Source organism: Mastigoproctus giganteus, chromosome 7, assembly GCF_048544385.1.
Source record: "Mastigoproctus giganteus isolate SK-2022 chromosome 7, ASM4854438v1, whole genome shotgun sequence".
Lineage (NCBI taxonomy): Eukaryota > Metazoa > Arthropoda > Arachnida > Uropygi > Thelyphonidae > Mastigoproctus > Mastigoproctus giganteus.
The window spans coordinates 64,341,843-64,368,254 of record NC_143581.1 but is presented as its reverse complement, the minus strand read 5'-3'; the positions used below and the strand labels follow the sequence as shown (position 1 = coordinate 64,368,254).

The following is a 26,412-nucleotide window of genomic DNA, read 5'->3' as shown; positions in this document are numbered from 1 at the left end:
TCAACACTTAATTTGATCTCCCCATAACGGACAGCGGGCAAGCTCACGGCCATTTTTCTAGGAATGTTTCTTCCACGTATTGCCTCAATCGTGTGTTTATTTTCTATTTCGATTCTCTGAAGTTTTACACGTGCCTCAAGAATTTTAAGGCACGTGTAAAACTTCTGATGAATTCGGTGTGTGCAAGGGGGGGGGGATATTGTCGGCCTTTCATCTTTTGAGTTTCAGCTTTCAGTTTTGTTCAGTGTCGTGTGAAGTGCACAATGTCTTCTCGTAAACATTTAACTTTAAAAGATAAAGTCGAACTCATTAATGCATATGATCGGCAAAAAAATAGTGTTCGCAATCTCGCTGCAAAATTTAAAATCGGGAAGACGCAGGTAAGCGACATCCTAAAGAAAAAAAATTAACTGCTCAAACAATTTTGGCAACACGTAAATGATCAGGTTCAAAAATCATTCCCAAAAACTGTTGGACTTCAAATTGACAATGTTACGCATGAGTGGTTTTGTCCCACTTGTTAAAAAAATTCCCATTAATGGGCCTATTATTAGGGAAAAGGCTCTGGAGGTTGCGAAATCTATGGGAGTAAATGAGTTCAAAGCTTCTGTGGGATGGCTAGACAAGTTCAAAACTCGGCATAAAATTTCTTGGAAAACCGTAAGTGGTGAAGGTGGATCTGTTGATTCTGGGGTTGTAACAGAGTGGACCGTCAAATTGGAAGATTTATGTCGTGATTTTGAAGCTAATGATATTAACAACTGTGACGAAACAGGGTTGTTTTTTAAAGCTCTTCCTGAAAAAACAATGAGTCTAAAAAACGAAAAGTGCCAGGGAGGAAAAATTTCTTAAGGAACGCCTGACTGTACTATTGTGTACAAATATGCTGGGAGACTTTGAACAACCTCTTGTTATAGGAAAACCACAAAATCCTTGTTGTTTCAAGGGCATAAAGTTGAATCTTTTGAATGTTGACTGGAAGTCTAATAAAAAAGCGTGGATGACACGAGATATCATGAGCGAATGGATAAGACACTTTAACCAAAACACGATTCATCAAAACGGAAAAATTATTCTTTTCATGGATAATGCTGCATCTCACCCGCACATTGAATTAGCCAACATTCAAATCGTTTTTCTGCCACCAAACACATCTGCAGAGTGTCAGCCCTTGGATCAAGGGATAATAAAAAATTTTAAACTTCACTACAGAAAACGTGTTTTAAGACATCTCATTGCAAACATGAACGATGTAACATGTGCGAGTGACCTTGCAAAGAAACTCAGCATCCTAGATGCGATTCAATGGATTTCCTCTTCAGTAAATGCAATTAGAAAACAAACTGTTGTGAACTGTTTTGTAAAGTCTGGCTTCTTAAATGCAAAAATTGAAGTTGTGAACAGCAATGTGGAGCATCAAGAAGAACAAGAACTTCAACATCTATTGATAATGTACGATACTTCCGCTACAAGTGACCCTGGCTACAAAGATACAGACTCGAACCTCACTACAGAAGATGGTGCTCTAGATATCAACGACATTATCATCGATATTTTTCAAGAAGTTCCTGAGGATGAAGAAATGGAAGGAGGTCATTCTGTCGAAGAACATATTAACGATGAACCACCGACGAAAATAGAAGAAGCACTCATACAAATCAATCGTTTAAAAATGTTTTTCGCCGTTGAAGAAGATACTGAAGGACTTTCGATGGTTTCTTCACTCCAAACAAATGTTGAAAACAAAATTATCAGCCAGAAGAAGGTGCAGAAGAAAATAAGTGATTACTGTATGTATTTTTCTTAAGATAAAGTCATAATATGCATAGCACAATTGTATGTATATTATTTACAAAAATATTGTGCAAAATCTGTATATAATTTAATTTTACATTAAACGTTTAACGATTTTTCTTTCTTTCTGTTTTTTTTTCTCCCTCAGACTTCTTGTTAGCGGACACTTCTCTCTAATGGACACATTCTCGTTCCCCATGGCTGTCCGTTAAAGGGAAGTTTCACTGTATTTCCATTGGTAAAAAGACTGCGCCTGGTTTAAGGCAGTGAAAGATCGGCTACATATCCGTTTGGTGCTAATATGGAGGGTAATAAACTGACACGTGTGCATTTACTACTATCAAAACCCTTGTGTCCTTAAAGGTTATGGTAGGTCATACATGCCCGTGTACTGGTACTCAAACCCTAAAGGGTGGATGACTGCTGTTATTTTCAGAAGTTATCTTGGATCTAAGTTACAACCAGAATTGGAAGTATATTGCAAGCAGAAGGAATTCTGTTCAACATCTTATTTATTCTTGATAATGCCACATGCCATCTACCCAGTTATTGTTGATGTCTGTTTCAATATTTAGCTTGTTTTTTCCCATCAAACACAACGTCAATACTCCAATGGACCAACATGTTATTAAATCTTTTAAGGCTCAGTATTTAAAGGGCATTCTGGCTGATCTAATTGACAAGACCGACCATGAACAGATGAGTGTGCAGCAATATTTGCAAGCTTTCAATATAAAAGATGCTTTAAAATTCATTGATGCTGCATGGCGTGAAGTTCCACATAACTGTATTCAAAGTTCGTGGCATAAGTCATGTCCAGATCTTAGCAACTCTTTCAAAGGCTCTGATACCGATGAAGATTATGCACAAATTAAAAATAAATGCATGAAACTCACTAAAAAGATAGGGTTCACTGAAGTGGAGGCAACCGATATCGATGATTTAATTGATTAGCATCATCAAGAATTATCAAACGAAGATCTGTTTGCACTGAGCAGCATTGCATTCACGACGAGGCAGCAGCGAGTGGAAGCCCAGAGGTTAAAGAAGAATGGAGCCTGACAGTGAAAGGAATATCAAAAGCATTTAATCTTGTAGATGAAGACCTAAAATCTGTTAGCTGACGAAGACCCTAATCTTGAATGAAGCTAGGTAAAGTGTAATGTAAAGTTACACTAGAATTTGGTTGCTACTATGAGTTGTTGCATGAGAAGAGACAACATGCAAAGCAACTAACTCTGGATTCCTTTTTCAAGCGCTCAAGGGAGCAGTCAAGTGAATCCTCCACCTCCCGGGTTAGTGTAATAACCCACCTATCTTGTCCGAATCAGAAGGAAATGGAATCTGACCATAACAATCCCTCTCATCAATCTGCCTAAGGCCACCCTTCCCCCTGGTCTCTTCCTCCCCCCATCTCAATTCTTGTGTTGTATGCATATGTTGGTTATAGTGAACATACTTTTCCTTACTGTACAAAAATAAATAAATAATAAGTAAATCAATAAAGATGAATGAATCTCTTTGGTTGCTCATCATTTTCTTCAGAGTGCCCAGTCTTCCAACCAAAGAAAACGAGTGGTATGTACCATAGGGGTAACTTAGCTAGATGTGAGAGTTACTCTCATAGGCCTATTAGTGCATTTTTTGGCGATTATTTACGTAAACGTGAATTTAACTTGCGCGAGATGTTCTGGAACACAACCCTTGCGTAAATTCAGAAATCATCAAATTTATATATTATTTCCTTCTCTCTGATGTCACAATCTATATAAATAATTTTAACTTTAGTTTGAAAGAAATTCTCACCCATCAGTAAGATATAAAAAAAAGTCACTTTTCCAAACTTAAAAACAGAAACATTTTTGTTGATTTTCTTAGTGTACAAAGACATACTATATTTCGGTAGTCAAGCTTTCAGGAAAATTCCTTGAACAATGCAAGTTTTATATTATATAAAGTTATTTTTATAATATCATTAGCATCATAAGATGCTTTGTAGTTATTGAAATTTTACAAAAATATTTGAATTCAAATTTAATAAAATATCAATTAAATTTCAGTTAACTGTCAAACTGCACGAAGTTACAAACAAATGGAAAATACAGAAATAACTGTTTGAATATCACTTATTTTAGTATTATATTATTACTGGGGGGAGATAAAATAATGGAAAAACCTGTGATAATAGTTATAGGTATGCACTAATATGGTGTTGGCCAACCATTTTCTTTTAAAACAGCTTGCATTCTACAAGGAATAGATTCAAATAAACCTTGAATCTGTCTTAATCCAAGTATTGGACCATTCTATATGGAGGAACACTTCAAGCTATTTGAGTGATGAAGGTGGAAGAAATCTGCTTCTCACTCTTCTCTCCAAATATGCCCAAATTGGCTCAATAGCATTTAAATCTGGTGATTGTGTGGAGCATGAGATATGCTTAGCCTCAGTTACCATATACAAGAACTTTGCTAAGGATAGGAATAGCAGGGATAAGGAGGTGATTATCCCTTTGTATAAAGTCAATGGTCAAGTCAACTTGAGTACTGCATACAGGTCTGGAGGCCTCATTTTAGGAAGGATGTAGAGTTGATAGAACAAGTACAGAGAAGAGCAACAAGACTGGTGAGGAGGACAAAGGGGTACTCTTACAAAGAAAGGCTTAAGTTCTGCAAATTCAATGTCTGGAGACCAATGTCTGGAGACTAGGCACCTGTGAGGTGATCTGACTGAGATGTATAAGGCCTTGAATGGATTGATTTTTTTTTTTTTTTGTTTGTTTGTTTGTTGTTGGCGCATCGGCTTCTGTGGCCATAATGCACCTCCCAAGGTTTTTGCACTACTTTGATGCAAGCCCGAGGCGGGATTCGAACCCACGACCTTTGGGTTGCCAGGCAGGGACTTTACCCACCAGGCTAGCCCGGTTGGCTCAATGCTGATGGGATTCTTCCTCTTGCTCAGATTACAAATCTGAGGGGACATATACAGGAACTCCCCGACTTACGGAAATTCGGCTTTACGTAAGTTTTTGCTGGCCGGTGCAAACTTAAAAAAATTGTGGAAACGTATTTTGGATCCCATAGGAATAAATGGAGGTATCGTGAAAATATCGTAATGTGAACCCAATAATATTGGGTTTTTTTGGTAATTCATTCCAAGACCTCAGAAGTTGAAATTTCTGCTAAATTACTAAGCTATTTATCTCTCTAAAAGGTCATTTTTATAATGGAAATTGCACTACCCTTTCATTGTTATCATATGTTCTGTTATAAGAATCAATTTTGAATGCCTTTGTGCTATTTTTCTAAAGCACGTTTCTGGAGGTCATGACCAAAAACAATAAAAACAATTTGCACTTTCTGGTTTATTGGGCTTTTCTGTTAGGTGCAATCAATTATAAATGGGTAGTAAACTCGATCTTATTGCATTTGTGATAATACCGATAACTGGAATTCTGTGGGTTTTTACATTAAGATATTATGGTGAAATGAGTTCTCCTTCATTGAAATCTTCAATCATATAAAAAAACAAATTTTCAGAAACTTCTTTTCATTCCTATTTATGCATTACAATGATGAAGGGAAAGGGACCAACGGAAAGTACAAGTGCTGGCAGTGCCAGGAAACGAAACAAAATTGATTTAGAAATGAAGATGAAAATGATTAAGAAGTACGAAGCAGGACAAAGTTTGTCATCTATTGCAAGGGAATTAGGTCTCGATGCTTCAACAGTGAATACTATTTTAAAGGACAGTGCGCATATAAAAGAACACGTCAAAGGATCAACGCACTTAAGATCAACAGTGATCACAAAACAAAGTCCAGGTGCTATATCTAAGATGGAAAAGCTATTAATAATATGGATGGAAAATCAGATTCAGAAGCAAGTGCCCCTGAGATCAATGACCATTCAAGCAAAAACAAGTATTTATAAAGATATTAAGATAAGTACGGGGAACCGTAGCAAATATTCAATGCAGCAAATTTTTAATGTTGATGAGACTGCTCTGTATTGGAAAAAAATGCCGGATTGAACATACATTGGCAAAGAGGAAAAGATAATGCCAGGTTTCAAGGCTTCAAAAGATAGGGCCACACTCTTGCTTGGGGCTAATGCAATGGGAGATTACAGATTAAAACTACTTGCTTGCGCACCATTCTGGAAATCCTTGTGCATTTAAGGGCATCAATAAAGCCACCCTACCCGTGCATTTCCGATCGAACCAGAGAGCATGGATAACAATCTCTCTCTTTGCGTATTGGTTTAAATGCTGCTTCATTCCTGTGGTTGAAAATATATCGTAAAGAAAATGACGTTCCTTTCAAGATTTTGCTTCCATTAGATAATACTCCTGGACATCCTACGCATCTAGATGATTTCAATTCAAACGTGAGTCATATTTCTACTGCCAAAAATGACTTCACTCATCCAACCTATGGATCAGGGTGTTATTTCGAATTTAAAAGCATACTATTGATGCACAACATATGCTCAGGCATTGTTTGCAGTAGACGGTGAGAAAAATTTTACATTAAGAGACTTTTGGAAATCTTACAATATTTACCACGGCATCTTAAACATTAACAAGTCCTGGGTGGAAATGACTAAAATTTGTTTAAATGGCACGTGGAAGAAAATATGCCCATTCCAAGTAAATGGCTTCAAAGGATTTGAAAAAGACGAATCATATGAAGAAGTTACAGATAAGATTGTAAAGGTTGCAGAGCTATTTTAGTTGGAGGTTGTTGCCAAAAATGTGAAGGAGTTAAGAGAGGAAGAAGAGAAGGAATTATCTAATGAACTTATTGACTTGCAGGCAGTGATAGCAAAAGAAGAAAATGCTGACGAAGCTCAAGGTGAACCAAATGAGGAGCCGAGACACTTCATCATCAGAGAGATGGCAATGGCATTTTGTGAAATTGCACTGGCAATGGCGATCAATCAATGAGAAGATGGATCCTGACAGCGAACTATTCTTAAAAGTTAACAGAAGGGTGAATGATATGCTTGCTTGCTACAAAGAAATCTATGATGAAAAGAGAAAAGCTGCCATCCAGTCATCCATTAATATGTTATTTCGCAAGGTTGAGCGGCTAACCCCTTCTAAATCTCCACAGCCCTCTACCTCAGCAGCTGCGTACTTATCAGCTGAAGATGTCGATTCTGGCAATGATGCTCAAGAGGTAAAACTTACTGACATTATGCCTGTCTCTTCTCTTTTATTTGAAATTTTTTAAAATTGCACGCTTTTGTAATTTTTCCTGCCCATGAGATAAAAACTGAATAAATACAATAAATAATTCTATTTACATGTTCGTCGAACATTTTTTTTTTTATTCAATCAATTCAGCGAGTGCAGTTGCGAGTGCTGCATAAGCGTGGGGGAAATTCCGAGTTACGTAGCGTTCCACGGAATGGTGAGTCAGGGAGTTCCTGTACTCAAATTGAGGAAAGGTAGTTGTCAAATAGATGTGTGGAAATTTGCCTTTAGCCAGCAGGTAGTTGATTGCTGGAACTTCCATCTGTAATTGTGGAAGTTGATAACTTGAATAAATTCAAGGAAGAAGTGGACAAACTTTTGGAGCGAATGGATGGGTAAAATGGAAAGTTTTTTTGTTCCCCCCCCGGCTGATGCTGTATAAACTTGCTTTCTTGCATCATATGCCTCTGCTAATACTAATTATCACCTTCAAACATGGCATCATTTGTGAGAAAAAATGTTTACACCATGGGCTGAACCTGGTCACTCAGAATAGGACCTAGTGAATACCAAGATATTGCTGCCTAAACCTTGTTGATCCTCCATGTTTGATGGTTGGCACAGGATAGACAGGATAATGCACTTCCTTTGGCATTTGCCAAATGTAAAATCTCCCTGATGTTGGAAAATGTGTGAATGATGATTTGTCTGAAAATGTGATATGTTGCCAATCATTAAGTTTCCAGTTTTTGTGCTCGTTCCACCACTGCATCCTATTTTTAAGTATTACCATCAGTAATGAGTGGCTTGGTAATAGTGGCTCTGTCATAAATTTCAGCTTTATGAAGTTCTTACCAAACTGTTCTGCTAGAAACTGGACTGCTCAGACTCACATTAAGTTCTGCAGTTATTTTTAATATACAATAGTTTTATGTTTTCGGGCTACAATCCTTTTTAGTTGGTTGGATGGTTGATATGTTGTTTAATGGCACAAGGGCTAACTAAGGCCATACTTGTGCCTTCCTTTTTTAGTGCCTGGAGGTCTGTTTCAGTCAACTTCGATTTTATGCCATAATTCATGCCATCAGATTTTGTTTTTCTATATTTGGTGAATGCAGGTATCACTTTGATACAGTTTCTCTGGATACATTAAACAAATCGGAAGTTTTAGTCACTGATCCCCCTGCTAAATGTGTACCAACAATTTGATCTCTTTGGAATTCATCATTTTCAGATTCAGATTGGTCATTTTCTTCATGTATATGAAAAAAATGACCAATTTTCTTCATGTATATGAAGAAAATTCATCATAGCGAAATCTTTCTGAAGACATTTTAAATGGCTATTAGGGGCCCAAATTTTAGTTACATGTGTAACTAGCACCACTAAACGTAACTCAGCTGAAGTGGCAACAGGATGAACAGATATGCATGCACTTTTTTTTTTTTTTTTTTTTTCAGGAGCATTAGCAACAACTGCTCCAGGGATATGCGGTGGTCATTCCCTGACCTTTCCGTATCCTCTGTATTTGGTGGTCACGGGTTCGAACCCCGGTCTAATCAAGAAGCATGTGCTACGCACTGCTGCTCCTGCCCATCTTGCTACGGAGGCATCCTCCATGCACTTGTGTAGGCACTGCTACATGCCTGGCGATCTCCCTTCTGCCCAACGACTATCCCTCCCACAACATTCTTTGACAGTGATTGTAAGATGCACCCCAATTTCAGAAGTTAAAATGTGAAAAAATGTGCATCTTAGAATCGATGAAATATGCCGTATATATATCTGGAAAATTTCTTGTGTCAAGAACTGGTCATATTGAATATTATGCATTCTTGACGGAGGAACATTCATCCACCGCTAGTTAGAAGTGAAAGGATTTTATTATTCCCCCCCCCCACACACACACATCAAATTATGCTTAATGAAAAACTATAAAAGTGATGGACAAAGAAGGATGTAGTTTCTGATACTTGAAACAAATTTCATGCACTAAGCGCAAAGATAAAACAGGGATTCAGTTGTATGCAATTCACATAGTGAATCGCATACAACTTACATCACATAATGAAATTAAATAAAGGATGATAAAAGGCACTTCACACTATATGTTGATTTAATGCAAGTTTATTACCAGTCAATTATATGTAATTTAGGCATATCTGTTAAAGACTATGCAGAAACACAGGAATAACTAACTGCATTAAAATTAAATTCCTAAATTAGACAATTCATAAAGATGATAAATATACTCTAAAACACTTAAAAACAAATCAGAAACAATTAAATAAGAGGTAAACAAACCGAAGAACTGGACTCAGGTTAACAAATTCGTTACTTGAATAGTATGACGCTGCAAAGGGCTACAAGAATAAAGCACACAGAGATTCATGTGTTTATGTAGTAATTGTGTAGTGGCAAGAGAAATGGATTGTCTAAGTGGAATGTTTTGGGAGATATTAGCATTTTCTCTAGCAGAAAATGCTTTTTATCTCATTTCGTAAATCTAGTTCACAAAATAAATTAATCACAAATTATTACTACTACAGCAAAAATCTCGTTAATACAAAGTACTCATTTATATGAAACACATACCATTCCCCCTGCAAAGGATAGACTTTTCTATGTAAATATATTCATTTATTACAAAATTCAGTTAATATGTATCACAAAGTTCATTTTCACTCTGTGAAAAATAAATATTGTTATTTTATATGTTTAATACAAATCTTGGAACAGCTGTACAGTTATTGTCCCTATTATATTTTGCCTCTGGCCACCTGGTTCCCTGCTTCCCGAAGGATGGCACTGACTCGTTAGAAATTACTTTTGTATAAACAAAACCAGTTTATGGCAGCACAACGTAAGTGCACTCTGAAAAACATCTTTGTGAAGGATGAGCTGTTAAATTAACAAAAGAATAAAAACAGTTTTTCTAAGTTGTTTACATACACTCACTCTCGCTCTATGGGTCAGTTGCAATTGTTACACCAGTTCAAAGAGTTTTTTGTTACAGTATACAGTAATCTATTTTTTGTGCCATTTTATCTGAGCTGATGTCTTTTTTGGACTTGTGTCTTTAAATAAATTTTAAATTTGCTTATATTAAATTTTATCTAACAGTGTTATGGCAACAAAATGTAAATGGACAGAATTAAGCCTGATAGGATGGATCAAAGTAAAATGGACATTGCAAAGGAATACAACATCCCTTTACCTACTTTATCCACAATACTGAAAAACTGTAAAAAACTTGATGATGTGCATGACACTGGAGCAGCGAAACAACAGGAAAAGAATTTGTGGTGCAAAATGAGAGGAGCTTGAAACAAAACTTTGAGTGGTACCAACAAATGTATGCATCTAATCTGCCAATATCAGGTCTGATTTTGCAAGAAAAGGCAAATTATCTAGCTCAGCAACATGGAATTAATGACTTCAAATGCAGCAGTGGCTGGCTCCGAAGATTTAAAGGCAGGAATAACTTGGTTTCGTGAAATGTTTGCAGCAAGTCTGGATTAGTCAACAAAGAAAATGTTACAGACTGGTTGTGTTCTGTACAGTCCAATTTTGAAAAATATGAGGCAAAGGATAATTTAAATCTTAAAGAGCCAGGTTTATTTTATAATTTGCTGCCAAACAAAACATTTGTTGTTTGAGGAAAGTCTTGTCGTGGTGGAAAATTAAGTAAACAAAGACTCACCTGTTATGCTTAAATTCAAATGACAGCAGAAAACTATGCCCACTTATGATTGGTAAGTTTTCCAAGCCAAGATGCTTTAAAGAAGGGAACTGGTTATGAGGCCAATAGAAGTGCTTGGCTTACGCTTAAAATATTTCAGTCTTAGTTATCAAAAGTGGACAGAAGAATGGCTTCAGAAAAAAGAAACATTTTGATGATTCCAGATAGTTGTACAGCACATTCTGCCGAAACATTTATGTTGAAAAATATATGGCTGTTGTTTTTACCTCCCAATACCACCAGTTTAATGCAGCCACTGGACAAGTCATTATTTATAAACTCAAGAGAGCATATAGAGCCCAACTGATAAGATACTTGATCTGAAACATATAAGGAACAATTTGCAGCCAAACTGGAATGTCTTAGATGCTATCCATAATCTTGTTATTGCTTGGGATAGTACTAGATCAAGTGTAATAATCAACTGCTTCAGAAAGAGTGGCTTTGGAGAGAATATCATTGAAAAACATGGTCCAGTAGACGATTATGATAGCAACATCAAGGAATGGAGGAATTTGAAGGAGCATATTGTTGGCGAATTTGAAGAGTTTGTGAAGGTGGATGATGATGTTGCCACCACAGCATGCCAACATCAGAAGAGCTGTTGAGTACCAAGCAAAACGATGATGTTTTTGTTATCAGTGACAGCGAAAGTGAGGAAGCACACACATTCCCATCTAAAAAGATACCCAAAATGCACTGAGCATAACAGAAAATGTTGGCCTGCAGTAACATTGATAAAGAAACAACTATTGCAGTGGATAAATGCATATAGGACAAAAACTGTGCAAATAACATTGGATTCTTTCTTTAAATTAGATTAATTTATTAAAAAGTTAATGGTTTGTATGTCTCCTTTTATATTAAGATTGTAATTCTTTTTACTGTGATACTAAGATATTGTATATATCAAAATGTATGTGTGTATATATATACAGGCATACCTCGGTTAACGTTACCTCTGATAACGAAGCCTCGATATAACGAAGTCCGCAATTTCAAGCCCCATTTAACATAAAAAAATATTCCAATTTAAGGCCAACGCCCGACAATCATCCGATTGGTGACTGACGGCGACTCGTTACGTATTCCCGAGTGCTCCCGAGCTGCGGGCATGTCTGTTATAACAGTTTTGCGTGTCAATCGCGTAATTTAGTTGTTGTTTACATGATTGACGTTGTTTCAGTGTGGCGCATTGCAATAATCGACGTAGGTTCTTTATAGCATTACATAACGTAGATTTTGTAAATTTTAATAGAAATATTTTTGTTTTAGTTAATTAAAATGTCAGAATCAAAGAAAAGAAAAGCAATTTCTTTGGAAACTAAACTAAATATCGTACGACGTGTTAAAAGCGGCGAAAGAAAATCCGATGTGGCACATTCTTGAGGATTAGCGCAATCAACTTTAACAACCATACTAAGTCAATCAGAAAAAATAAAATAGTCTGCTCAGAATTGTACAGATGTTACAGCGGCAAAATTAACTCGCTTAAGCAATCCAATTTTAGAAAAAATGGAGAAAATGTTAAGTTTGTGGATAGATGATATGTCACAACGTCATATGCCTTTAAGTCAAATGGTGATTCAAGAAAAAGCATTATTTTTGTTTAATCACCTGAAATCTAAACAAACTGAAGAAATTACGGAAACCTTTGGGGCTTCTCGTGGTTGGTTCGAGAAATTTAAAAAACGGGCCAGGATTCATAGTGTAAAATTAACAGGAGAAGCTGCAAGTGCAGATGTTGAAGCTGCAAATAAGTTTCCAGAAAAACTAAAGAAAATAATTGAACGTGAAAATTTTCCACCAAATTTGGTGTTCAATGTTGATGAAAGCGGTTTGTTCTGGAAACGGCTACCAACAAAAAGCTTCATTTCTATTGAAGAAAAATCAGCTGCTGGATTTAAAGCAGCCAAAGACCGTTTAACGTTACTCTTTGGATCAAATGCCTCTGGTGATTATAAATTAAAATTGCTATTAGTTTACCATTCAGAAAATCCGAGGGCGTTAAAAGGTAACATAAAAATGAATTTACCTGTAATATGGAAAGCAAATAGAAAAGCGTGGGTTACCAAGGAGTTATTTACTGATTGGTTTGTTAACCACTTTTGTCCTGGAGTAAAACGGTATTGTCAAAAAAACAACTTTGAAGAAAAAGCTCTTTTGTTGTTAGACAATGCTCCGGGACATCCTACTGATCTTAACACGTTGGACACATGCATTCCTGTCAAAGTTGTGTTTCTTCCAGCAAACACAACTTCCCTGATTCAACCATTGGATCAGGGAGTAATAGCATCATTTAAAGCTTATTATCTGTGTCGAACTTTAAGCAATTTAACTGAACTAGAGGATAAAGTGGAAATGACAGTTAAAACTTTTTGGAAAAACTACACCATTAAAAACGCAATTGAAAACATTGATAGTTCTTGGAAAGAAGTCACTAAGAAATGCTTAAATGGAGTTTGGCGCAAAATATGGCCAGAAGTTGTACTAGAAGAAGAAAATAACATCCAAGAAATTAGAAATGAAGTTATCCAGATGGCTCAATCAATAGGTTTCGAAAATGTCGATGAAGAGGATGTTAGAAATTTATTGAATGCAGAAGATGATGGTTTTTCAGTGGAAGATTTAGAAAACCTTGTTAGCAACGAAGACAAAGATAATGAAGGCGAAGTTAAAGAAGTTCCTGCCGAAAAAGTGTTAACAACCAAAGATTTAAAAAGGTGCTTAAATGACATTGAAAACGTTTTAAATTTTTTTAGTGAAAATGATCCCGATTTAGGAAGAAGTGTTATAGTTAAGCGATCAGTGTTAAATGCAATAACTCCGTATAGGCAATTGTTAAATGAAAGAGAAAAAAAGCATAAACAATCAACTTTAACCTCATATTTTAAAATGTGATTTCACTTTGTATGTAAGTTGACTGTTTATTTAATAAAACTTTTCTTTGTTCGAAAAAAAGCTTTTCATTTTCTTTACGTAGGAACGTATCCCTATTCTGGCCATAGTATTTTTACCTCTGAAAATGAAGTTTCGCTTAACGAAGTAATTTCGTGGAACGCATCCTATTCGTTAATCGAGGTATGCCTGTATATATATATACACACTGTACAATATTTTCATTTCGGTTAAATTTAACCCCAGGGGCTCACATCTAGTGAGTATGGGCTTGGCACACCCAGGGTCCTGAGCTAGACATCATCATCATTGTTCTCTTTCTTGGTGATTCTCTCTCTCTCTCTCTCTCTCTCTCTCTCTCTCTCTCTCTCTCTCTCTCTCTCTCTCTCTCTCTCTCTCTCTCTCTCAGGGTAACTCAAATTTTTTGGCTGGTGCAGCATAAGCCTCAGGCTTCCTTGCACCATATGGCTAATAATAATAAATAATAATAATAATTGCTTTTCTCTTAGTTTCTTACAAATAAAATAAAACCTTTAAAAAATGTGTTATTCCTATTACTGTATTGTTAGACAAAGCTTTTGCTTTTATTGTTTTATCTTTGATATTATTATTATTTTTAGATATGTACCAAAGATATAGTATGTACCAAAAAAAAAAAAAAAAAGATAAAATTTCAAAAACTTTTATGGGGGGGACCTTGTTACTACAAACCTCGTTATTACAAAATGTGAAAATTTAGGTCCCTTGAACTTTGCATTAACGAGATTAGACTGTATTTGCTTATTATAATAATCACAACAAAAATATTAAATACACGTTAGATTTCAATCCAAGAAGAACTAAGTAAACTGCATTATGAAAACGTAATTAAAGAATCATATACTATGATTATTTCATTTATTAAATCAGTGTCTGAAATACATATTTCATTTCACACACTGAATATTCATTGGTAATTAGCAATTGGTAAAACAATAACTAGTTATTTACTTTTCATTTCTAGTAATCATAGAAAGAGAAAAACAAATTCAGTTATCTTATGAAATAAAAACCTAATTCACCTGAAATGTAATGCACTACATACATTAACTTGCAGCACTTCATTCTAGATAGTAAATGTCCACCAAATGTTCATCTACTTCCATAGGAAGGTATGCATTCTCCTTCATCCTTCTTTTAATACCCTTGCTATACCCTGTATTGTCACCCTCCAACACTGGCACTGAGTGCAAGCTGCTATCAATTTGATGAGAGATATATATATATATATATATATATCATCAAATTGATAGCAGCTTGTGATATATATATATACTGTATATCACACTCAGTGATCATTGTATTGTGACCACCTATCTAATAAAAGGTTGTACTGAGAAGTTACCAACATTCATTATTCTAGCAACTAACACCAATAAAACAAGTTAGTTAATGTGTGCAGTGCATTACATTTCAAGTGTTTGATTATATCAAAATTGTGAACACACCACCCATTACAGATTGGGTGGTCACAATTCAGTGATCACTGAGTGTACACGCACACACACACACACATATTATATTTAAATACATAAAGAGGGCGCTGACTCTATTTAAAAGTTACAGCTGACAGTTACAGGCTCCGCAAAAACGATACGTGTTTGCCTTTTATTTACATGATTGTTGTTTTATATTGTACTTAATACGTAGTCATATAGTTATAGTTACGCTGGTTATTTTTTATTTTAATTTAGATAAAGAGTTTTTGTGGATTTTACTTACGATAGGTAAAACCGTTATTTTTGTTCGATTTTTGTAGCCATTGTTTTTGTATATAGGGAATTCAAAGTTTTTGTAGGGAATTCAAATTTTTTAATTGAGGTAGCTCTAACGCATAATTATATAGTAATACGCTTCACTGTTTCTATTTCATAGTTTCTATTCAAATACTACTGACATTTAATTTATTGATTTTATTAATTTAAACTACCATGCCCCGAACTAGAGCAGCAAAGCAACGGGAACAAAGTGGCAGGAGTGTTGTGACTCGGGGGAGAACTGAGGGGGGCGATTCTCCAACGCGTCACAGCCTAAAAAAATGTGCAACTTGTGAAATGTTTGCCGAACTCTCTGGAACGGAACATGATATTGCCATGGGGGATGTCTTTGTGTGTGCGCGATGTAAGGAGTGTAAGGAAATCAGGAGACAACTCAGCGTTGTTATGGGCCTATATGAGAGTTTGAAGGACAGGGTGGATGCCCTCGAAGGAAATAAATTGAGGGGCCCATCAAGCTCTCAGCTGCCCACATCAACGCCAGAGCTTGCACTTGGTCATCACGCAACACAGCGGCAACCCCCAAGGCAGAATGCGCTGGTCCCACAGGAACTATTAGTTGTTGGTGACTCTATTGTCAGGGAAACGGAGAACATGCTATGTAAAAAGGATAGGTGGAACAGGACCAGGGTATGTCTGCCAGGGGCAAAGGTTGATGACGTTGTAGAGCGGATATCATCTTTCAAGGGCACAAAAGGTGATATAGTTGTACACGTTGGCACTAATGATATTAAGAGTAGGAGACCGGCAGAATTACTCACCAAGTATAGGTCACTGTTGAAAAAAAGCCGAGAATTAGGGTTGAATTTGAAAGTGTCTGCAATTCTGCCCAGACACGATAGGAGGGAGTATATGATGAGAGCCTTGTCGATCAATTCGGCCCTGGAAAGATTGTGCAAGGCTCAAGGGGTAGAATTTTTTTCAGCCTGGACTGTACTTGTTAACAGGAGAGATTGCTTCTACAGGGATGGGATACACTTAAATAGAAAGGGTGCAAGAATATTTGCTGATGCTATCGAGGCGGTGTTAGGTGGGTCGGAAAACTGCTAGCTTGGGGGATACAAAGACTAATAGTTTAACAGTAACCGCAGGCAGAGGTGAAGGTGATTCTTGCACAACTTCTATTAGAATAAGAAGCGACCTGGAGCGAGGGGTGTTGGGGGTTTCAGGGACGGATGGCAGTCATCCTGGAATAGTTGGGTATATGGGATGTGTTAGGGTAACAAGGAATAGGCATAGGAGCATGTATGCTTGCATGTATACCAATGCTAGAAGTATAGTAAATAAATTTGATGAATTTGAAGTGTTGGTCAAGACATCAAAGGCGGATATTGTTGGGATAGCAGAGACGTGGTGTCACAAAGATATAAGGAATGCAGAACTGGAATTTGGGGAGTACAATGTGTACAGAAAGGATAGACAGGACAGAAAGGGAGGAGGTGTTATGCTGTTAATTAAGAAAAACATAAAATCAAAAGAAGTGCATCCAGTTGATATAGATGGACAGTGCACTGTTGAGTCAGTTTGGTGTGACATAAGCACTGCAAAAGCAAAAATAAGAGTAGGAGTGTGTTATAGGCCTAATGACTCAAATGAGTACAATGAACAATTGTACAGAGAAATAGAGTGGGCCAGTAAATCAGAATGTCTTATAATGGGGGATTTTAACTTCCCAGATATTGACTGGAACTTGTGGGTTGGTCACTCACACACTAGTCAGACTTTTGTGGATTTATTGGATGATTGTTTTCTGCAGCAGCATGTTTGAGAGGCAACCAGAGAAAGTAATACTCTTGATCTGGTTATCAGCAGTGATCATTCGTGTATTAAGAATTTGCAGATAAAGGAACCACTAGGTGGCAGTGATCACAGTGTGCTGAAGTGGGATTTACTAAAAGAGGTAACTACCGTCAGGGGTAAAGGAAAGGGTTTTTGCTTCCGTAAAGGGGAGTACAGTGGTCTCAGACAGTTTTTAAATTCTGTACAGTGGGATCGACTGACGATGTTACAAACAGTAAATTCTAAGTGGGAAGCATTCAAGGAATTAATCGTGGAAGCTACTAAACTTTTCATACCGATGAAGAAATATTGTTCAAGGTTTAGGCCTAAATGGTTATCAAATGAACTAATGAGACTCGTGACAGAGAAGAAAAATGCATGGGATGCATATAAATTATCAGGCGACGCAGAAGCCTGTAGCAGATATAAGCTAGTCTGTAATCAGGTCACAAAGGAGGTTCGGCAGGCAAAGGCGGATTACGAGAAATCTTTGGCAAACGATGCTAAGAAAAACAGCAAGGATTTCTTTACTTATATAAACTCTAAAAGGAAGGGGCTGAATATGATTGGTCCACTTGACATCGATGGGTCGACTGTTGATGATCCTGCTCAGATAGCAAACAAACTGAATGAGTATTTTGCATCTACATTCACACGTGAGGAATCATTACAGTTTGAAAATGGAAGAAGGTTATCAAATTGTAGCAGTGTGCTTAATGATTTTGTAATAACTGAGAGCAAAGTGGAGGATAAATTGTTGAAGTTAAACATAAGAAAGGCACCTGGGGCGGATGGGATCTATCCAGTTATATTAAAGGAGGCGGCAAAGCAACTAAGCAAACCCTTAGCCATAATTATGAGAGCATCCTTGGATTCAGGGAAGGTTCCCACGGACTGGAGATGTGCAAATGTATCCCCAATTCACAAAGGAGGTTCGAAGGGTGACACGAATAATTACAGACCAGTTAGTTTAACTTCTGTTCCGGGTAAAATAATGGAGTCACTGGTTAAAGATGCATTGCAGGATCATCTAGACAAGACTGCAGCAATAATTCAGACACAGCATGGGTTTGTTAAGGGAAAGTCTTGTCTGACAAATTTGATTGGTTATTATGATGTGGTCACAAAGGAACTGGATGCAAAAAATAATTTTGATATCATATACTTGGATTTCAGGAAAGCTTTTGACACTGTTGCGCATGGAAGACTACTGTACAAATTGGAGCAGAATGGTAGTAAGGGTAAGTTGCTACAATGGATAAAAGGATGGTTAAGTGGGAGAAGACAGAGGGTGGTAATCAATGGGTGCTGCTCTTCGTGGACTAATGTTATTAGTGGAGTCCCACAGGGTTCGGTGTTGGGTCCTCTGTTGTTTTGTATATTTATCAATGATATTGATGAAGGTATATCAGGCTTAATGTCGAAGTTTGCAGATGACACGAAGGTTGGCAGGGTTGTTAATGACAGTAATGGCAGTGTGCTACTGCAACAGGATCTAGATAATTTGGGCAGATGGGCTAAGAAGTGGCAACTGAAGTTTAACCTTGACAAATGCAAAGTACTGCATATGGGTAGAAGTAACCCCAGAGAAACGTACCAACTGTGTGGTACTACACTTAAGGTGGTAGAAAATGAAAAAGACCTGGGAGTAATTGTGCAGTCAGATATGAAGTTTTCTGAGCAATGTAGACAGGCTGCTAGGGCAGGTCATGGGGTTTTGTCAATGATATATAGGAATTTTGCTAGCAGGGAAAAGGAGGTGATTGTCCGTCTGTATAAGGCAATGGTCAGGCCACGCCTTGAGTACTGCGTACAGGTCTGGAGGCCTCATTTTAGGAAGGATGTAGATTTGCTTGAGCGTGTACAGAGAAGAGCAACACGATTGGTGAGGGGAATGAAGGGATCCTCTTACCAAGAGAGGCTTAAGCTCTGGAAATTGCAGTGGCTGGAGACTAGGCACCTGCGCGGTGATCTGATTGAGGTCTATAAGGCCTTGAATGGGTTGAGCACGCTGAATTCTGATGGGATCCTCCCACTTGTTCAGAATACGAACCTACGGGGACATAAGTTCAAATTAAGAAATGATAGATGTAGAATAGATGTGCGGAAATTTGCCTTTAGCCAGCGGGTGGTTAATTGCTGGAACAAACTTCCATCTGTCGTTGTGGAAGTTGATAGGTTAAATAAATTTAAGGAGGAACTGGACAGGCAATTGGAGGGTATGGTGTGATTTTTTTTTTTTTTTTTTTGGCTGATGCTGCATAAGCTCCTACACTTGCTTTCTTGCATCAAGTGCCACTACTACTACTACTACTACATACATACATACATACATATACAGGGTGGTCATAAAGTCTTGCACTGGTTTTAAATTTTAATAACTAAAGTTATACAAATGATAGAACTATTTAGTAAAAATTATATGAAAGTTGAAATCTTAAGTTTTATTCTTAATGTAGTTTTTAATTATCACACTTCAATATAGCTGCAATCATTCTGGGTCTCACAGATCACGGTTTGTCATTAACCGATCCAGTTTCTTTAAGATTTTTCATCCACCTGCTTATTGACTTTTTATGGGGTGCATCTTTTTTATAATGAGTAGTGAACTTTCTTCTCACAGCTGTTATTGATATAAACTCTGCGAGCCAAAGCACGCAGTTAACATTTTCTTTAATTGTCACCATTTGGGGTCATTCAATATCTGCAAATAAAAGAGAAATTGATAAAATATAAATACAACAAAAGAAAAATCAGATTTACATGGATGAAATTATTATATAAAAAACTTTAAGACTTGAACTTTCATATAATTTTTACTAAATGGTTCTATCATTGGTATAACCTTAGTTATTAAAATTTAAAACCAGTGCAGGGCTTTATGACCACCTTGTATATATACATATAAAAAAGGCAATATTATTACTTATGTTAAGGTGAATGTATATTGGTACAAAAAAACACACATATATATTAGGAAAGGTCACAACACGTGACATAGCTAAGAATCACTTCGATTACAAGTTTACGATCATCTATGGCAATTGAAAATGGCACATTTTTCAAAGCCAATGCAGCCTTTTCTTTCCCTTTCTGTCAATTTCACTGAAAAATGCTTATTTATTTTGATCTTCCAAGTCCATGTTTTTTACTTTACTATTTCATTATTAGGAAATACATTTCTGAGCAATTTGCCTGCATGGTTGACACAACTCAGAAAAAGATTGTTTTATGTTAAACAATGTGATTAAACATTTAGCACATATGGAGTATCATCTTTACTTTGAAATGCAACACTTATTTTTGCATTTATTTCTACAACGTGCACATTTGTTTTTATACTTATTTGTTAACACACATCTAATTACATTATATTTCCTGCCACTTTAAATTAAAAAATAACATCTACATTCAGTACACAAAGCAAACATGTTGCCTTTTCTAGATTTTATAATACATGGAAAATCTTGCATATAAATATCTTCTGAAATGTTACATTTCTTAAGAAAGTGACAATTTTGAAATTTTATTTTTTAAGTATATGAAGCATTGCTGTTTAATACAGAATTTTTATTAAGTACAGCACTTAAAAAACTACAGTAATAGTGCATATGTCAAAACATTTAACCCATCTCATCCACTAACAACAAAATAGGGCGAAGGTAAAGAAAGCCCACACGAGACGCATGCAAAAGTTCGATGAAATTTACCGGCAAAAGTACTTTGCCATAACAGCATTTGTATTGTTGCTCGCTTGGTAAACAGACGGTGGGTGTTATCGGTCTGGAGTAGAAATTGAATCCCATGGGAGATTGAAACCCTCCCGAAGTGGAGGGAGTAACCTGACCTTTTTTCTTTAGAATCACTGGTGGACCAGTAGATAAATTGTTTACCAAGAAAAAAAAGGCAAAGGTAAAGGAAGCCCACACGAGAAGCACGGAAAACTTCAAAAAAAAAAAAAAAAAAAGTTTACCGGTGAAACTACATTACGAACATTTTTTATGACGCCAGAACTTAGATAAAGTTTTTGTAGATTACTACTTAATATACATAAAATCGTTATTTCATTCGAATCTTGCAGCCATCGTTTTTGTATAGAGTAGTAGAGAATTCAAATTTTTAATTGTGATAACTAGGCAGATCTAACGTATAATTATATAGCGTAATATGCATCACTGCATTTAGGATTCTATTAGATAGCGTAGTATTGACAATTAATTAATTAAATTTATTGATCTTATTAATTAAAAATATCATGCCCCAGACCAGAGCAGCAAAGCAATGGGCACAAAGCGGCAGGAGTGCTGTAACTCGGGGGGAGAACTGAGTGGGGGGCAATTCTCCAATGCATCTCTGGAACAGAACATGATCTAGCCAAGGAGGATGTCTTTGTGTGTGTGTGCCAGGTGCAGAGAGTGTCTAGAAATTAGGCATCAACTCAGCATTCTACTGGGCGTCTATGAGAGCTTGAGGTGTAGGGTAGATGCTGTCAAAGAAATTAATATGAGGGCCCGTCAAGCTCTCAGCTGCCCAACTCAATGCCAGAGCTCACTCCTGGGCATCAGGCAACACAGCGGCAATCTCCAAGGCAGAATGCGCTGGTCCCAAAGGAACTAGTTATTGTTGGTGACTCTATTGTCAGGGAGATGGGGAATATATTGTGTAAAAAGGAGAGATGGAACAGGACCAGTGCCAGGGGCAAATGCTGACGTTGTAAAGCATATATCATCTTTTAATAGCACAAAAGGTGATATTGCTGTACACATTGGCACCAATGACATTAAGAGTAGGAGATCTACAGATTTACTTAACAAGTACAGGTCAATGTTGCAAAAAAGTCGTGAGTCAGGGTTAAATTTGAAAGTGTCTGAAATTCTGCCAAGACACGATAGGAGGGAGTACATGTTGAGAGCCTTGTCAATCAATTCGGCCCTGGAGGAAATGTGCAGGGCTCAAGGGGTAAAATTTTTTTTCAGCGTGGTCTGTGCTTGTTAACAGGAGAGACTGCTTCTACAGGGATGGGATACACTTAAATAGAAAGGGTGCAAGAATGTTTGCTGATGCTATCGAGGCAGTGTTACGTGGTGAAAAATATATACAATGATAACCCAGTTTAATATAATACAATAAAATATACAATGGCAGAAGCTTTCAAGACTGATGCGTCTCTTTTTAAACTGATAATATGATTTGAATACAACGGATAAGTGCAATGAGTTGAGAGTGAGGCATGTTATTCATTTCCTACTGTTGTTGCACGGACGTGTGCTGTTTTTACTCCAGCGTTAAAATGGTTGTCTCTAGGATGGGATGCAGACGTGTGCCTTTGCAGCAGTTTATGGCCTTTGGATTGTTTAATATATTAAGTTACTCTAGTCATAGGCGGTGGCGAAAGTGTCGCGAGTGGTCTACTATTTCGAAGTCATGTTTGGGATCAAGATCGTGGTTGGTGGCCCAAAAATGTTCCGCGACAGCGGATTGGTCAGTTTCGGCTAGCCGGATTGCTCTGTCATGCTCCGTAAGGCAATCTTGAAGTCTCTCCTATGTAGCAGCTGTCACAGTCTCTACAGGTGATGCGATATATTACATTGCTGCTTAAGAGAGGTGTGACAGGGGGCTTCACACTGGAGACAAGTGAATGTAGGTTTCTGCAGGGTAACTGTACACATTTGATGTTATAATTTCTAAGAATTTTTGAGATCCGTCTGACGTGCCTGGATATTAGGGAACGTAGGCGGACAGTCGCGGAACATTTTTGGGCCACCAACCACGATCTTGATCCTAAACGTGACTTCGCAATAGTAGACCACTCACGACACTTTCGCCACTGCCTATGGCTAGTCCAAAGGCCATAAACCGCTGCAAAGGCACACTGTTGTTGTTGTTTTGGTTTTTTAGGAGCATTAGCAACTAAGGCCATATTGCTCCGGGGATGTGCGGTGGTCATTCCCTGACCTTTCCACATCCTCCGTATTTGGTGGCGATGGGCTCGAACCCCAGTCTAATCAAGAAGCGTGTGCTATGCACTGCTGCTCCTTCCCACCTGGCTACAGAGGTGCCGCAAAGGCACACGTCTGCACCCCATCCTAGGGACAACCGTTTTAACGCTGGAGTAAAAACAGCGCACGTCCGTGCAACAACAATAGGAAATGAACAACGTGCTTCACTCTCAACTCATTGCACTTATCTGTTGTATTCAAATCATATTATCAGTTGAAAAAGAGACACGTCAGTCTTGAAAGACTCTGCCATTGTATATTTTATTGAATTATATTAAACTGGGTTATCATTGTATATATTTTTAATAACCATTGACCTCAGTGCACCAGGCCCATTAGTTACAAGTGTTAGGTGGGTCGGAAAACTGCTAGCTTGGGGGGATTCACAGACTAAAAGGTTAAAAGTAGCTGCAGGCAGAGGTGAAGGTGATTCTTGCACAACATCTATTGGAATAAGTAGCGACCTGGAGCGAGGGGTGCTGGGGATTTCAGAGACTGATGGCAGTCATCGTGAAACAGATGGGTATATGGGATGTGTTAGGGTAACTAGGAATATGTATGCTTGCATGTATACCAATGCTAGAAGTATAGTAAATAAATTTGATGAATTTGAGGTGTTGGTTAAGACATCAAAGGCGGATATTGTTGGGATATCAGAGACCTGGTGTCACAGTGATATTAGGAATGCAGAATTGGAATTTGGGGAGTACAATGTGTACAGAAAGGATAGGAAGGGAGGAGGTGTTATGCTGTTAATTAAGAAAAACATAAAATCAAAAGAAGTGCATCCAGTTGATATAGATGAACAGTGCACTGTTGAGTCAGTTTGGTGTGACATAAGCACTGCGAAAGCAAAAATAAAGAGTAGGAGTGTGTTATAGGCCTAATGACTCAAATGAGTACAATGAACAATTGTACAGAGAAATAGTGGGTTAGTAAATCAGAATGTCTTATAATGGGGGATTTTAACTTCCCAGATATTGATTGGAACTTGTGGGTTGGTCACTCTCACACTAGTAAGACTTTTGTGGATTTATTGGATGATTGTTTTCTGCAGCAGCATGTTCGAGAGGCAACCAGAGAGGGTAATACTCTTGATCTGGTTATCAGCAGTGATCATTCATGTATTAAGAATTTGCAGATAAAGGAACCACTAGGTGGCAGTGATCACAGTGTACTGATGTGAGATTTACTTAAAGATATAATTACCATCGGGGTAAAGGAAAGGGTTTTTGCTTCTGTACAGTGGTCTCAGACAGTTTTTATATTCTGTACAGTGGGATCAACTGACAATGTTACCAACAGTAAATTCTAAGTGGGAAGCATTCAAGGAATTAATCGTGGAAGCTACTAAAAGTTTCAAACCTATTAAGAAATATTGTTCAAGGTTTAGGCCTAAATGGTTATCAAATGAACTAATGAGACTCGTGACAGAGAAGAAAAATGCATGAGATGCATATAAATTATCAAGCGACTCAGAAGCCTATGGCAGATATAAGCTAGTCTGTAATCAGGTCACAAAGGAGGTTAGGCAGGCGAAGGCAAATTACAAGAAATTTTTGGCAAAAGATGCTAAGAAAAACAGCAAGAATTTCTTTACTTATATAAACTCTAAAAGGAAGGGGATGAATCTGATTGGTCCACTTGATATCGATGGTTCGACTGTTGATGATCCTGCTCAGATAGCAAACAAAATGAATGAGTATTTTGCATCTACATTCACACATGAGCAGTTATTAAGGTTTGAAAATGGCAAAAGGTTATCAAATTGTAGCAGGGTGCTTAATGATTTTGTAATAACTGAGAGCAAAGTGGAGAAGACATTGTTGAAGTTAAACATAAGAAAGGCACCTGGGGTGGATGGGATCTATCCAGTTATATTAAAGGAGGCAGCAAAGCAACTAGGCAAACCCTTAGCCATAATTATGAGAGCATCCTTGGACTCAGGGGAGGTCCCCACGGACTGGAGATGTGCAAATGTATCCCCAATTCACAAAGGGGTATCGATGGGTGACACGAGTAATTACAGACCAGTTAGTTTAACTTCTGTTACGGGTAAAATAATGGAGTCACTGGTTAAAGATGCATTGCAGGATCATCTAGACAAGACTGCAGCAATAATTCAGACACAGCATGGGTTTGTTAAGGGAAAGTCTTGTCTGACAAATTTGATAGGATATTATGATGTGGTTACAAAGGAACTGGATGTAAAAAATAATTTTGATATCATATATTTGGATTTCAGGAAAGCTTTTGACACTGTTGCACATGGAAGACTACTGTACAAATTGGAGAAGAATGGTATTCAGGGTAAGTTGCTACAATGGATAAAAGGATGGTTGAGTGGGAGAAAACAGAGGGTGGTAATTAATGGGTGCTGCTCTTCATAGACTAATGTTATTAGTGGAGTCCCACAGGGTTTGGTGTTGGGTCCTCTGTTGTTTTGTATATTTATCAATGATATTGATGAAGGTATATCAGGCTTAGTGTCGAAGTTTGCAGATGATACAAAGGTTGGCAGGGTTGTTAATGACAGTAATGGTAGTGTGCTACTGCAACAGGATCTAGATAATTTGGGCAGATGGGCTAAGAAGTGGCAACTGAAGTTTAACCTTGACAAATGCAAAGTACTACCTATGGGTAGAAGTAACCCCAGAGAAACGTACTGTGTGGTAGTACACTTAAGGTGGTAGAAAATGAAGACCTGGGAGTAATTGTGCAGTCAGATATGAAGTTTTCTGAGCAATGCAGACAGGCTGCCAGGGCAGGTCATGGGGGTTTTGTCAATGAAATATAGGAATTTTGCTAGCAGGGAAAAGGAGGTGATTGTCCCTCTGTATAAGGCAATGGTCAGGCCACACCTTGAGTACTGTGTACAGGTCTGGAGGCCTCATTTTAGGAACGATGTAGATTTGCTTGAGCATCTACAGAGAAGGGCAACAAGATTGGTGAGAGGAATGAAGGGATCCTCTTACCAAGAGAGGCTTAAGTTCTGCAAATTGCAGTGGCTGGAGACTAGGCACCTGCGCAGTGATCTGATTGAGGTGTATAAGGCCTTGAATGGATTGAGCATGCTGAATTTTGATGGGATCCTTCCACTTGTTCAGATAACGAACCTAAGGGGGCATAAATTCAAATTAAGGAGATGACAGATGTTGAATAGATGTGCAGAAATTTTCCTTTAGC

General features: G+C 37.5%; 1 protein-coding gene across 1 annotated transcript in view; it reads right to left on the bottom strand.

Moving 5' to 3' along the window:
• Window positions 1-26,412, bottom strand: part of LOC150082964 (Fanconi anemia core complex-associated protein 24-like) — a 51,391-nt gene that overhangs the window by 18,200 nt on the left and 6,779 nt on the right. The gene's annotated exons all lie outside the window — the stretch shown is intronic.